Source organism: Paroedura picta, chromosome 2 (assembly GCF_049243985.1).
Source record: "Paroedura picta isolate Pp20150507F chromosome 2, Ppicta_v3.0, whole genome shotgun sequence".
NCBI lineage: Eukaryota > Metazoa > Chordata > Lepidosauria > Squamata > Gekkonidae > Paroedura > Paroedura picta.
In genome coordinates this window covers 24,200,077-24,212,956 of record NC_135370.1, presented here as the reverse complement: position 1 = coordinate 24,212,956, position 12,880 = coordinate 24,200,077, and the positions used below count along the sequence as shown (strand labels likewise).

At 50.4% G+C, this 12,880-nt stretch overlaps 1 protein-coding gene across 2 annotated transcripts in view; it reads right to left on the bottom strand.

Annotated features, from left to right (window-relative positions):
- NAB1 (NGFI-A binding protein 1) overlaps positions 1-8,792 on the bottom strand; it is a 61,792-nt gene extending 53,000 nt beyond the window's left edge. The window contains exon 1 of one of the 2 annotated variants that reach the window (XM_077319482.1): positions 8,662-8,792. The gene's annotated coding sequence lies outside the window, so the exon portion shown is untranslated. Of the gene's footprint in view, positions 1-1,969; positions 1,991-8,661 lie in introns of those variants that run through there. The other variant, XM_077319483.1, reaches the window with a different exon arrangement.
- Positions 8,793-12,880: the final 4,088 nt, after the last annotated feature.

Sequence of the window (12,880 nt, the reverse complement as noted above, 5' to 3'; positions counted from 1 at the left end):
CTGCTGCTCAATGCAGAGGTTGGCTTCCTTTTCCAACACTGCCAGCTGATGGCCTCCATAATTCTCCAAGTTAAGCCCACAATCCTTTGGAAAGTGACAGGGAAGCAACAAACAGTGCCATGCAGGGCCTGAAGTCATCACGAGAGCTCAACAGCTCTGGCAAAGGGGATGCGTTCCCAGCATGCCAAAGAAGCCACAACAACAGAATACTTTTTGTGTGATCGCACCGGCCTCAGTTTCCTAGTTTATCAGATGTGGGTCTGAATTAAGTGGCACTGAGGGCCCTGTGGAGAACTATTTACCTCAGGAGAAAAATATTTTCTCCTGCCGGCATTTGCACATACCAACGCTTTAATGAGAGAGTCAGTGGCCCAGTGGAAGAGCCTCTGCTCAGCATACAGAAGGCCCCTGGTTCAATCCCCGGCCCCTTCAATTAAAAAGATAAGGAGCACAGGCATTCAGAAACCTTCAGTTAAATAGATAAGGTGCACAGGTGTTGCCTAAGACCCAGGAAAGCTACTGCCAGTCTCTTTGATGGACCAAAGATGGATTCAGTATAAGGCAGCTTCATGTGTCTACAGCTTCACACATTCACTTTCTGATTTAGGACCCCCTCCACCGTTTTTTTAAAAATCGTGGAATTAACGCCAGTCACAATTTGCAAGACTTATGTCCAAGTAAACATGAGGACTGCAGAGCTGTTAAGTCCCTGACAGAGCTTGACATTTTAACGCCTCATCGCCCTTGTAGATCTTGTGGGCACTGTAGCACTCTCATCCCTTCAAAACCAGATCTCCCCCCCCCCCAGCTTCAAGACCAGCTGCTGACCTCCCACTCACAGCAGAACGACTCCCATGAAAATCGGGAGAAGAAAATTGGATAGGGAGGACGGGGAGGGAAGGAAACCGGGCCCGTGAGGGGAAGATGGCCGACAAACCAGCCCACGAGGCAGAATGCCAACAGATCTCTGCAAGGAGGGAGAGAATCATAACTTTCTCAGCACAACTTTCAAAGGACTGGGAGAACACCGTCCACTGCGTCCGACAAAGGCTTCATTCAACTAGCCGGAGGCCACAACATGGCTGCTAAAAATCCCAAGCTACAGGGTGTACCGCTTGCCTGGAATGGTAAACCAAAAATGGATCTACAGGGAGGCAACATGGTGTAGTGGTTAAGAGAGTCAGATTAGTATCTAAGAGACACAGATTCAGAACCACTCTTGTGTCATGAAAGCTCAATGGGTAACCTTGGGCTGGGCTGAATCTGCATGGGGCTTTTATTCCAATCCCAAGTCGATTTAAATTTCCCCTCTGCAACAAGCAGGATTGATCTGGAGTGACCCATCTTTCCCCCGCAATATCCTGGAGTGGATATAACCCTCAATATTTGAAAAATCGGCATGAGTAAAAGCGCAGCTCTCTGCTTGTCCCAATCTAACTAGCTGCCTCAAGCCTCCAATGCTGGAGAAAAGCCCTGATTGGCCAGGGCGTCAGTTCAAAGGCTTCCTCGTTCTCAGGCTGCAAGGTTTCCCTTAAAGGGGAAGATCTAACTTCTATCAGCAGAGGCTCTAGAAGCCCTAACTTCTCTTGGCAGAGATTTGCCTCTTGGTTTTTTCCCCCTCCTCTGCTGTCTACAATCCTCTTCCCCCCCCCCTCCACTTCAAGAAAAGAAAGAGGCTCCCACTGCATTTGCCTCCCCTCCCCTTCTGAGCTTCCCTAATCACACGCAGAACACTCTCTGTTTCAATGGGGAGGGGGATAGAGGAAGACCTGAGTTCAAATCAATCTTAATTCACCAGGATCCACAACGGAATAAACAAAGTAAGTGTAGAATCAGCCCTGGTCAGATTCTCTCAGCCTCACCTTCCCTAAAGTAGAAGGGAGGAAAAGGACGTAAACCGCTTTGGATCCCCACTGCAGAGAAAGGTGGGATAAAATGGAAGTCAATTACAAAATTTCCAACATGATACCTTGACTTGGGCGCACCAACACCCATATGGGTTTCCCACATGGAGAGCAGCCTCTTCAGCAATGGTCCCCAACCCCCGTTCGGGGGCTGGTACCGGTCCGTAGATCAGTCGGTACCAGGCCGCGGCTCCTCCTCGTCCTCCTCCCTGGCTGCTGCCTTGGGGGCTGCTCTGCCACTCTGCCGCCGGCTCATCTTTGGTGCTCTCCAGCGGCCGCCATGGTTGGGGCTCTCCCTCGGCGTGGCACTGCTCAGCAACTGCTGGCAGTGCCCCCCAGGGGGCCGCAGGAAGTCAAGTGGAGCAGGGGCTCAGGCAGCGGCGACGTCCCTCGGCAAAAGGCTACCCCCCCCCCCGAGCCTCAGTAAAATTGTCAAGCATTGACCGGTCCCCGGTGATAAAAAGGTTGGGGACCACTGCTCTACAGCACTGAATTTAACTTGATAATCCCGTGGTCCCTCAGCCATGTTAACTAAAGGATGGTTCATACATGCATGCACTAGTTTTAATACATTGCTGTTTGCAGAGCATTTCTGAGGAGGGTGAAATGGAGAGACTCAAAGGACGTAGCAAACACCGATCAGCGCCCAGGGAGAGCGTCTTTTTAATCAAAGCGCACATGGATGCTCAACAACGGATGCTGCTCTCACATTCGGCTGTGAGCCACCCCATGTGGAATAACGGTGGGCTGGAAAGCAAGTGAGAGAGGAGGCTGCAATGTATTGCTTCTTCTCTGGACAGCAAAAAAAATATTTCCTCGCTCTTGTCTTCAAAATATGGGGGGGAGGTGGCTGGAGTGTCTCGAGCTCCACTGTTCCGGCTTCCAAAATCTAACAATTGAAAACAGTTTGGTCACTGTGCAGCACAGCTTTGGACCAGATGAGGTGTTGGGCCTGCCCCAACATGGCTTCTGTGAAGTTCTTATATTCGAATTTCAAGATTTATTCCCTCTCTGACTCCTCCCTCTCCGTGATTACGTGCAACACAGCACCGGTTTCCCTTTCAGTAGCTCCCCCCAGCCCTTAAGCTCCTTTTTGGACTGTCCCAGGAAACTGGAGGGGGGGGGGGTCAACCTTGGCACGGGATATCCTCTTCTCATGCAAAATGCTTTTGTGCCAGGTAGGCCACACCATTTGAGGAAGAGTTGCTAAGAACCCAAACCAGTATCTTGTGAGCAGGCTCACGTCCTTCATTTCAGCTGACAAACTCTTTAGGGGAGATTTTTTTAAAAACGTAGTTATGGGAAGGGAGGAATCAGAGAGGGAGAAAAATCCTGAAATTAGCCATGTTGGGTCAGGCTAACAGCCTACCCAGTCCCACTAGGGATGCCAGCCTCCAGGTGGGACCTGGGGATCCCCCGGAATTACAGCACAGCTCCAGACTACAGAGATCAGATCCCCTGTAGATCAGATCCCCTGTCTTCTCAGGCTCCATCCCCCAAATCTTCAGTTTCCCAATTAGGGTTGCCAGTCTCCAGGTAGAACCTGGGGATTCCCTGGAAGTACAGCTCAACTCCAGACTACATAGATCAGTTCCCTTGGAGAACACAACTGCTGTGGAGGGTGGGCCATATAGGACCATTTCCGCACTGGGAACTTCCCTGTCCCGGCTCTCGTGCAAGAGCACAAATCCAGGGCGGACAAGGTTCACCAGGCCCAATGCTCCCGTGTGGGAGCAGGAAGAGGCAGGGCAACCTCAGGGCCCTCCCCAGATTCCATTCCCAAAATCTCCAGGTCTTTCCCAAACTGGATATGGCAACCCTTCCCCCCATCCACTGTCAGTGGTGACCTGGCCATCCGAAATCTAACTGTCACACACAGTGGCCAAATTGTTTTATTATTAATATTATTATTATTTTTCAATTTATTTCTCGCCACTCCCTAACCGGCTCGTGGTGGGTCACAATGTCTTAAAATTCCCCATTAAAACTCCCATTTAAAGACTTCAAAATACCCCCAACAAGGCGGCAAAACCCCACTCCTATGCCACTACTAGAGGGGTGGAAAAGGAGATCCAACGATGGGGGGGGGGGTGATAGATCTACCGCACCAGCCCCAGTTTTCAACTGCTAGATTTCGGAAGCTGGAACAGTGCAGCTCGAGATATTCCAGGCCCTTCCATATTTTGAAGATGAGAGCGAGGAAACTCTTTTTTTTCCTGTCCAGAGAAGAAGGAACATATCGCAGTGGCGATGTCCCACATCTCCCACCTCAGAGTGGCGCAGAATGACTTTGGCATCGCAAAAGAAATTTGTTCTGATCCCACCTTACCAGCCTGTTCTAAGAACGACAAGAACGTCAAGCACTGGGGGGGGACTAGCCTGAGAGAACTCCTCTTCTTGCGCTGAAGCAAGCAGTCTTTGTTTGATTTTACTTCCCTTGCCGGGGTCAAAACGGAGAGGAGAAATCTCAAATTCCCCGATTCTGTCCCTCTGAGACGAAGGGAACTGAAGGCTGTGGGTGAAGGTTACGGGGAGGAGGAGGTTCCTTTCTACTGTGATGTGGCTTCCATGTGGGCGAAGAACTAGAGACAAGGCTCAGCGTGGGATGCCAGGGTGGGATGGATATGTGTTAACCCGTTCGTCCCCAGATTCTGGGTGGAGGACAAATGCGTTATGAATAAAATGCGGTCCTCTAAAAAGGGTGGCGTGCAAAATTCAGAACTGTCTAAATAAGGGGTAGTCAAACTGCGGCCCTCCAGATGTCCGCGGACTACAATTCCCATGAGCCCCTGCCAGCATTGTAGTCCAGGGACATCTGGAGGGCCGCAGTTTGACTACCCCTGGTCTAAATCTTGCAACAAATCTCTATTGGCGTGTACTCCACATCCACCCCACTATGAAGGCTAAGAGGGAACACCCCACCTTAGCATGGCTTAAGGAAAACACTTTGGAATTATAATCACAAGTGACACTTTGGAAGACTCAATTTCAGCTTTTCCTAAATCAGGCTGTAATAGGGATGGGGGTGAGGGGAGAAAGATAGCCCAAGAAAGAAGGCAGACAAAGAATTGACTTTAAAGGCTTCTCCCCGCGATCAGCTTGCTTACTACTCCCCCTCTAACAACTTGGATTGGGACAGGTTCTCTCGCTGGTCCCTACCAGGCAAAGCTCAGGACACGCACTAGCAGGAAGCAAGCTCAAAAAGACACACTGAAAGGGCAGGAACTTATGACTACCTTCACACACCTTCTGCTCAAAGAGGAAATCAAGAAGCCAGCCTACAGGCAAAAGGGTTTTCAGGAAATCTCTGGGCTTCAAGAAATCAGCCTCTGCTTCCTGGTTCTACTGCAGGAGCGAGAGGCAAAGCATCAAAATGCTTGTGGCGCAGAGTGGTAAGGCAGCGGACATGCTGTCTGAAGCTCTGCCCATGAGGCTGGGAGTTCAATCCCTGCAGCCGGCTCAAGGTTGGCTCAGCCTTCCATCCTTCCGAGGTCGGTAAAATGAGTACCCAGCTTGCTGGGGGTAAACGGTAATGACCGGGGAAGACAGTGGCAAACCACCCCGTATTGAGTCTGCCATGAAAATGCTGGAGGTCGTCACCCCAAGGATCAGACATGACCCAGTGCTTGCACAGGGGATACCTTTACCTTACTGTTCTGTAGGATATCTTTGACAAGCCAGTACTAATGGGAATCTATATAGCCAGGTCTTCCATGAAATTCACCTTGGGGGGGGATTAAACCCTATTATTACCTGCATTGTCCCTATTATTATCTGCACAATATGTCGATACTGTCCCAGAGCATATTTAGCACTGTTGTTTTCACAAAAAGAAGTAATGCATCTGCAAAGAAAGCACGCAGGTAACGTTTGACTACTTTAGTTTCAAGGTGGTCTGCCACTGATTACTAACATGGACAGTTTTATTTCTCCAGTGTTTTTGTGAACTACAACCGAACTCAAAAGGACTGATTAGCTGTTTTAGCAAAGAATTATTATATGGCTTAATTTGGATATTATGACACATTTGCCATAATTTGCTTTTGCTTTATATCTCTACAGTTATGATGACTGTTCATTTAGTCTGAGGAAGAGGGCCTGCACTCGAAAGCTCACACCTTGAATAAATCCTTGTTGGTCTTAAAAGTGCTACTGGACTCTATTTTTGTTGACTACTTTAGTGTCAGTTTAAAAGATCTCTTTGAAATTATCGGTCAGGCAGAAAAGGAAGAGTTGCCAGGTATCAGCTGTCAAAAGGAAAAGCACCCTTACATCCGGTAATTTAGACTCTTTAAACGCTTTTACTGTGAAAGTCTTGTGAATCTCCTGCAGGCCAACCCAGCTACCTTCTGAAATGGCTATACAGAGTTATCTGTATACTTTTTAAAAGTATTTTTAAAATACTGCATACTTTTTAAAAAAAAACCCTGCATACGTCCTTTAGCAGGAGTTCACGTCCTTTAGCATAAAATATAGGGTTGCTTTTGACCAAACGGTACTGTATTTGTTGAATCTATCTATCAAACAGGTCGGCAACAGCCGAAGGGCTCAGTTTGTTTACTCAGATGTCCGTGGACATTATAACAGAAATTGCTTCCATGTCAACGGCAGGTGCACTTCCTTAAGAAGCAAGAGCTCCTAAAAGGGATGGGATGTTTCCAGATTTAGGATCGAGGGGCAAGAAAAACATTTAACTTCTTAGCAAAAGTGCAAAGCAGCCTCCACAAGCAGGTCTTTTCCCCCTAAAATGTTACAGCAAGAGGCAGCTTTTGTTGTTCGAACAGAGCAATCAATTCTGAGGAATAGATGACTTTGAATCTCCAAAGAATGACAATTTGAATTTATCAAGAGAACTCCCTGACTTGTCCCAAATGCGGTTTTGATAGCACACCTTGAGGACTTGGGGGGGGGGGGGAGTCCAGTCTTCTCCGTACTAACATCTGGCATGCTCTGATCTAAGTATTCCTCTCTCGACATCTAAAAAATATTTAGGGCAGCTGAATGATCAGTTAACAGTCTAATGAACAGCACCAACCTCTCCTCCTTCCTCTTCCGGAGAATTAGCCTAGAGCCCCACGAACACCAGCAAGGATAACGCCACTTAGATCATTCCAATATTGCAGTCATACAGAAATAGAAGATCAGTCCAATCCTTTTAAATACCAACAATAGGAGTAACCTTCATCTTTTTTATATGGGCGAGAATATTGAGCAGGCTTTGGGGCGTGACTCTGAGGAATCAAGAGCATGCAAGCTTACATGTGGAAAATATAGGCAAGTGAAAAATATAGGCCTTTTAAAATTTCATCTCAAAGTTTTTTCAAAAGTTGGCCCAAAATGAATATCCAAGAACAACACTATGTGCATACATGGACACACACACTCCCTTTGAGAAACACTGGCTATCCAGCACGATGTGGTAATTAAGAATTCTGGACTAGTATCTAAGAGACCCAGGTTCAAATCCCCTCTTGCGCCATAGGTGACCTTGGACTGGTCCCACTCTCTTGGTCTTGCCTACCTCGCAAGGTTGTTCGGAGGATAAAATGGAGGAGGAGGACTAGGAAGAACAGCAGGGTACCAACAAATTAAAATATATAAAAAAATAAAACAATGGAACGAGGTTTTGAGTCCCGGGGCACCTTTGAGACCAACCAAGTTTAATTCGGGGTATAAGCTTGCATGCACAGTTCTTCAGATATAACTAGCGTGCATGCTATCGACTCCATGCACACTTCAGGTACAGATCTAAACTTTCAAATGCATACATTCAACTTCAGATACAGATTTACGCTCGCGTGCATACAGATATAAGCGTCCATGCGCATGCATACTTCATTTAGATATAGGTAGAAGAAAGAGTTGGTTTTCATACCCCGGTTTTCACCACCCAAAGGAGTCTCAGAGCGGCTTCCGATTACCTCCCCTTCCTTTACCCTCAACAGACACCCCCCCTGCGAGGTAGGTGGGACTGGGAGAGTTCTGAGTGAACTGTAACTGGCCCAGGGTTACCCAGCTGGCTGCCAACTGGAGAAAAAGTGGGGGACCAACCCCAGCTGGCGGCTCTTAACCCCTACACGGAGCCGGCTCGTCTTCGAGAAGCGTGTCTGCCCACCAAAGCTTCCGACACGTGTCGGGCCGTCAAGGCACCCACCCCGTCGACGCCCCCCAAAGCGAAACAAGGCATCGCAGCGGATCCCAAGGGGCAGCTTCCCCAGCCTCTTCCCAAAGATCCCCTCCGGCTGGGGAGAGCCGGCGGGGAAGGCAGGGCCGGGGGAATGGAGAGTGGAGGGGCAGGATCTTGACCTCCCCCCCCCAAAAAAAACTTTCAGAGCAGGAGGGAGGGGAGGGCCCTGCCCTGCCCTGCCCTTCCCTTTCCTCTCCCCCCTTCCTGGGCTTTGGCACGCTGGATTTCACCGCCCCCGCGCCCGCCTCCGTCCTCGCCTTCCGGCAAGCTCCGGCCGCGGGAAGAGAGGGGGGCACAGCGGCCGCTGGGGCTGCCCGAAGCCCTCCTGCCGCCCGCTGCCCCCGGCAAGCCACGCTGCGCCCCCCGGGCCAGATCGAGCGGAACTTCCCTGCCCGGAGATGCGCCAGACGCTTCCTCCCGAGGAGGAGGAGGAGGAGACGGGCTGATCGCTGCCCTGCCGCCCGCCTCGGGGAGGACGCCGCTTCCCACCCTCCTTTCCTGCCTGCCTGCCTGCCGGGGCCGCAGAAGCGCGCCGCTTCCTCCCGAGGAGACCCCCGCGCACGGACTCGCCTGCAAGCGGCCGGGGCCGGCGGCGCTCCTGCGCCCCCCAAGTGCTGGCCGGGCTCTGCTGCTCCCTCCGCCGCTTGCTTGCTCGCTCGCTCGGGCCGCCGCCCCCGAGCCCGCCCCGGGCAGCGCCTCCCTCCGCCGCCCCCGCCTTCGCCCTCGCCGCGGCTGGGCGGCACAGCCAGCGCCCCCCCCCCCTCCGCCTCCCTTCCTCCTTCCCTCCCTCCCTCTCTCTCTCTCTCTCTCTCCCTCTCTCTCTTTCGGGGAGGGCCCGCCCCGCGACACGCCCATCCAGCCAGCCCAAGGGAGGGGAAGGGAAGGGCCCGGCCGGAGGAGAGGGAGGGAGAGAGGGATGCCAGCCTCCAGGCGGCACCGGGGGATTTCCCCCCACCACCATCACCTCCCACAGAATGCCAGCTCCTCTCCAGGGGACGGCGATCGGTTCCCCCGGAGGAAAGGGCTGCGAGCGGGAGGGGATTCCCTGGCATGGTGCCCCGCTCAGGTGCCCGTCCTCCTCTCCAGTCTCCAGGAGTGTCCCTGTTGGATTTGGCAACCGTGCACCCCACACAGACCCACACCAGGTGACATCTCTGCCTGTTTGCACGTCCATCCAGGGGTGCCAGCCTAACAAGTGCCACGGAGGGGGGGGGGATGTAGGAGGATCCCCTGGAATTCCAGCTTACCTCCAGGCTAGAGAGATCAGTGCCCCTGGAGAAAAGGGATGCATTGGGCTGGAGGTCCCAGCCCCACTGAGGTCCCAGCCCTCCCTAGGCTCCATCCCCACATCTCCAGGAGTGTCCCAACCAGGGATGCCAGCCTCCAGGTGGGACCTGGGGATCCTCTGGAATTACAGCTCAACTCCAGACTACAGAGATCGGTTCCCCCAGAGAAAAGGGCTGCTTGGGAGGCTGGCATCCTCCCCAGGCTCCACGCCCAAATCTCCAGGAGTTTCCCTGCATGGATCTGGCAGCCCTGCTCCCCATATCCCCCAGCCGTGGCCACCTTAATTGCAACTGAAAATGAGTTTCTTCCAGAAAAGTCAACAGAGGTCCAGGGAAAGACCTCTTTTTACACCTTTCCGGAGAAGGGGTGCTGCCCTGCTTCGTTCGGCAGACTCTGATGCGGCCCTAGCCTAGCAAATACGGTCTTTTAATTTGAACAAAGAACGCGCGCTCCAGTTGGCAGCCCCTCTAGGGGGATGATGCGTTTTTCCGAAACACAAAGGTGCTCTCTCTCGGAGGAGCGATGGCTGCCACAGGCTGACTGTCTTTCCTCAGGCTGTGAAACTGCTTGATTTGGGCTTAAACCAACTTATTCCTGGTGTGATCCCTGCTGTTCCCGTGGTAGCCCTCCATGCTTGCATCACATAGGTGCCGGTGCCAGCTGCATCCAGCATGCTCCGCAGCTAGAGTTAATTGAAATGTGTCAGGCTCCCACATGAGAGTAGCCGGCCTAATTGCCTGTTTTCTTGGCTTCATGCCTTCCCTGCCTTTCTCCCCAGGGGGTCACTTAATGTCATTCTCCTCGCCTCCATGTTGTATTTACAACAACCCTGCGGGGTAGGCGAGGGCGAGAGGGCGAGTCTGGCCCAAGGTCACCTGGGGAGCTTCCATGGCAGAGCAGAGATTCAAATTTGGGTCTCCCAGATCCGAATCTGACACTAACCACAACACCGTGTCTCACAGATCTCGAGCTGCCGGCCTCCAGGTGAAGGCTGGAGGTCTCCCACAATTGGCCAACCCTGGACTTTCTTGGGGGGTCTCCCTTCCAAGTACTAACTGGGGCTGACCCTGCTTAGTTTCCGAGATCTGATGAGATTGGGCTAGCTTGGGTCAAGGCAGGAGATGAACAGAAGTGTTTTGCCATTTCTTGCTTCTGCGTAGCAACTCTACACTTCCTTGGGGGTCTCCCATCCAAGAACTAATCAAGGCCAATCCTATTTATCTTCCCAAATCTGCCAAGATCAGGCTAGCGTTCTCTATCCAAGGCTGATTCTGCACTTTGTTTTTTCTGTTGTGGATCCTGCTGAATTCAGATTGATTTGGGTCTTCCTCTATTATTCCCCCCCCCATATTGAAACAGAAAATGTTCTGCAATTGATTGGGGAAGCTCAGAGCGGGGAGGGGAGCCAAGCACAGCAGGAATCTCTTTTCCTGAACAAGGGGGGGGGGGGATTGGAGACAGCAGAGGAGGGGAAAATAAATCCAAGAGGCAAATCTCTGCTGAGAGAAGTGTGGGCTTCTGGAGTACTGTCACTTTAAGACAACCCTTGCAACCGGGAACCAGGAAATCTTAGAACTGACACCCTGGCCAATCAGGGAAGACTGCTTTGCTACAAGGCACGGAGAAAGAGTTAATTTGCAAAAAGCAGAAATCTGCACATTTACTGATAGCAATTTTTCAGTTCTGGATATCGCAGGGGAAAGGTAGCATCACTCCAGAACAGTCACTCATGTTGAAGAAGGAAAATTTAAAGTGCTCAAAATCCAAATTGAAATCCAGTGTAGACAGAAGGGAGTGGCCCAAAAGCCCCATGCAGACTACACCCTGATCAAGGCAAGAGACGTTCAGAGGTGGTTGGCCGTTTCCTGCCTCTGTGCCTTAGCAATCTCCCCTCCAAATATGAACCAGGGCCAAACCTGCTTAGCTTCTGGGATCTACCAGGGTCAGGCTAGCCTGGACTGTTCAGGTCAAGGTGACTGATGTGCAGAGGTGGTTTGCAGCCCTAGACTCCCCAAGTGGTGTCCCATTCATGTTCTGACCCATGCTGACCCTGCTTGTATCAGGCCAGCCTCAACTAAGCGGGTCAGGGCTGTAAACTGTTAAATGGGTTTATTTATTTATTTATTTATTTATTCTATTTATATACCACCGCTTTTCCTAAGAACCCACGCGGTTGACAGAATAAAATGTTAAAAACCAGTAAACCCCCATAAACCCCCCACTTACAATAAATAACAAGCGGTGACAACTTCTAATCTATCGGTCCCCTCCTACCTTGTTCAGCTGGAGGCCAAGTCTTCTGGGGAGTGGGTGCAGATCTACTAAACCATGGGAAGGGGTCCTAGTTGGAATGCCGGGGTTTGGGCCTCTTATGCATGATGGATAAGCTGATGAAAACTCACTAAATACATCATCGTTTTATCTGATCTCTGCACAGAAGAGTTAATTTACTCCGCGAAACTGATTTTGCTCTGCATGGTTAACTGCCTCTTCGGTGCTTTAAGCGTCTTTTAAGCGTTGTTTCTGAAAGATGCTTTTCACTGATTCATTTCTTTCAGCCTATTAGTCATGCAGAGAAGCTCCTTAGTTATGCAGATTAGTGACTGCATTAGAGAACAAAGCAGAGTTGGCCAAACTAAAGGGGGCAGGGCTATGAATTGTTTCATGCAGAGAGCATTGCAACGTAGTTTTTCAACAGACTATTCAATGCAGAATAACGATTGTAATGTAATAAAGGTAAAGGTATCCCCTGTGCAAGCACGGAGTCATGTCTGACCCTTGGGGTGACGCCCTCTAGCGTTTTCATGGCAGACTCAATACGGGGTGGTTTGTCAGTGCCTTCCCCATTGTAATGTAATAAAGTGGTCTAAACTGGTTGTTTTTTAAACTGTTTTGTTTGTCTCCGTGCAGAATACCTCCTGGCCTCAACCATGCGCCTGGTGGAAGAGCTCCGTCTTGCAGGCCCTGTGGAAAGCTGACAAATCCAGCAGGGCCCTTAGCTCATTCCACCAGGTTGGAGACAACCCAGGCCGAGGACAGGCGAACATCCCAGGGGCCCAGGACGACCAGTAAATTCGTACCCGCAGAGCAAAGAGCCCTGCAGGGGGCATAAGCAATCAAGCGGTCCCGCAGGTCATAAAAAGTGCAGTCAAAGTTTATATATGGACTAGTAAATAAGCCCGCTGCAGTGTTCATGGGTATTTCCTGGTTTTTCCAAAATTTTGCTATCACTATTCTTGCTGCAGTAGTTGCATGAAAGAAGTCTTCAGCTTTTCAAGGAATATTATCTGGCATTACACTTAATAACATATAATCAGGATACATAGAAAATTTAATATTCAACATTGTCTCTAAGATTCTATGAATTTTTATCCAAAACCTCTGGATTTTATTTACAGGTCCACCACATGATCAAAAGAACCAACCTTTTCCTTATATCAACATTTATAATCATATTCTTTAGAGTCTAAAGTTTAGACATTTTACTAATTAGTTTAGGTGT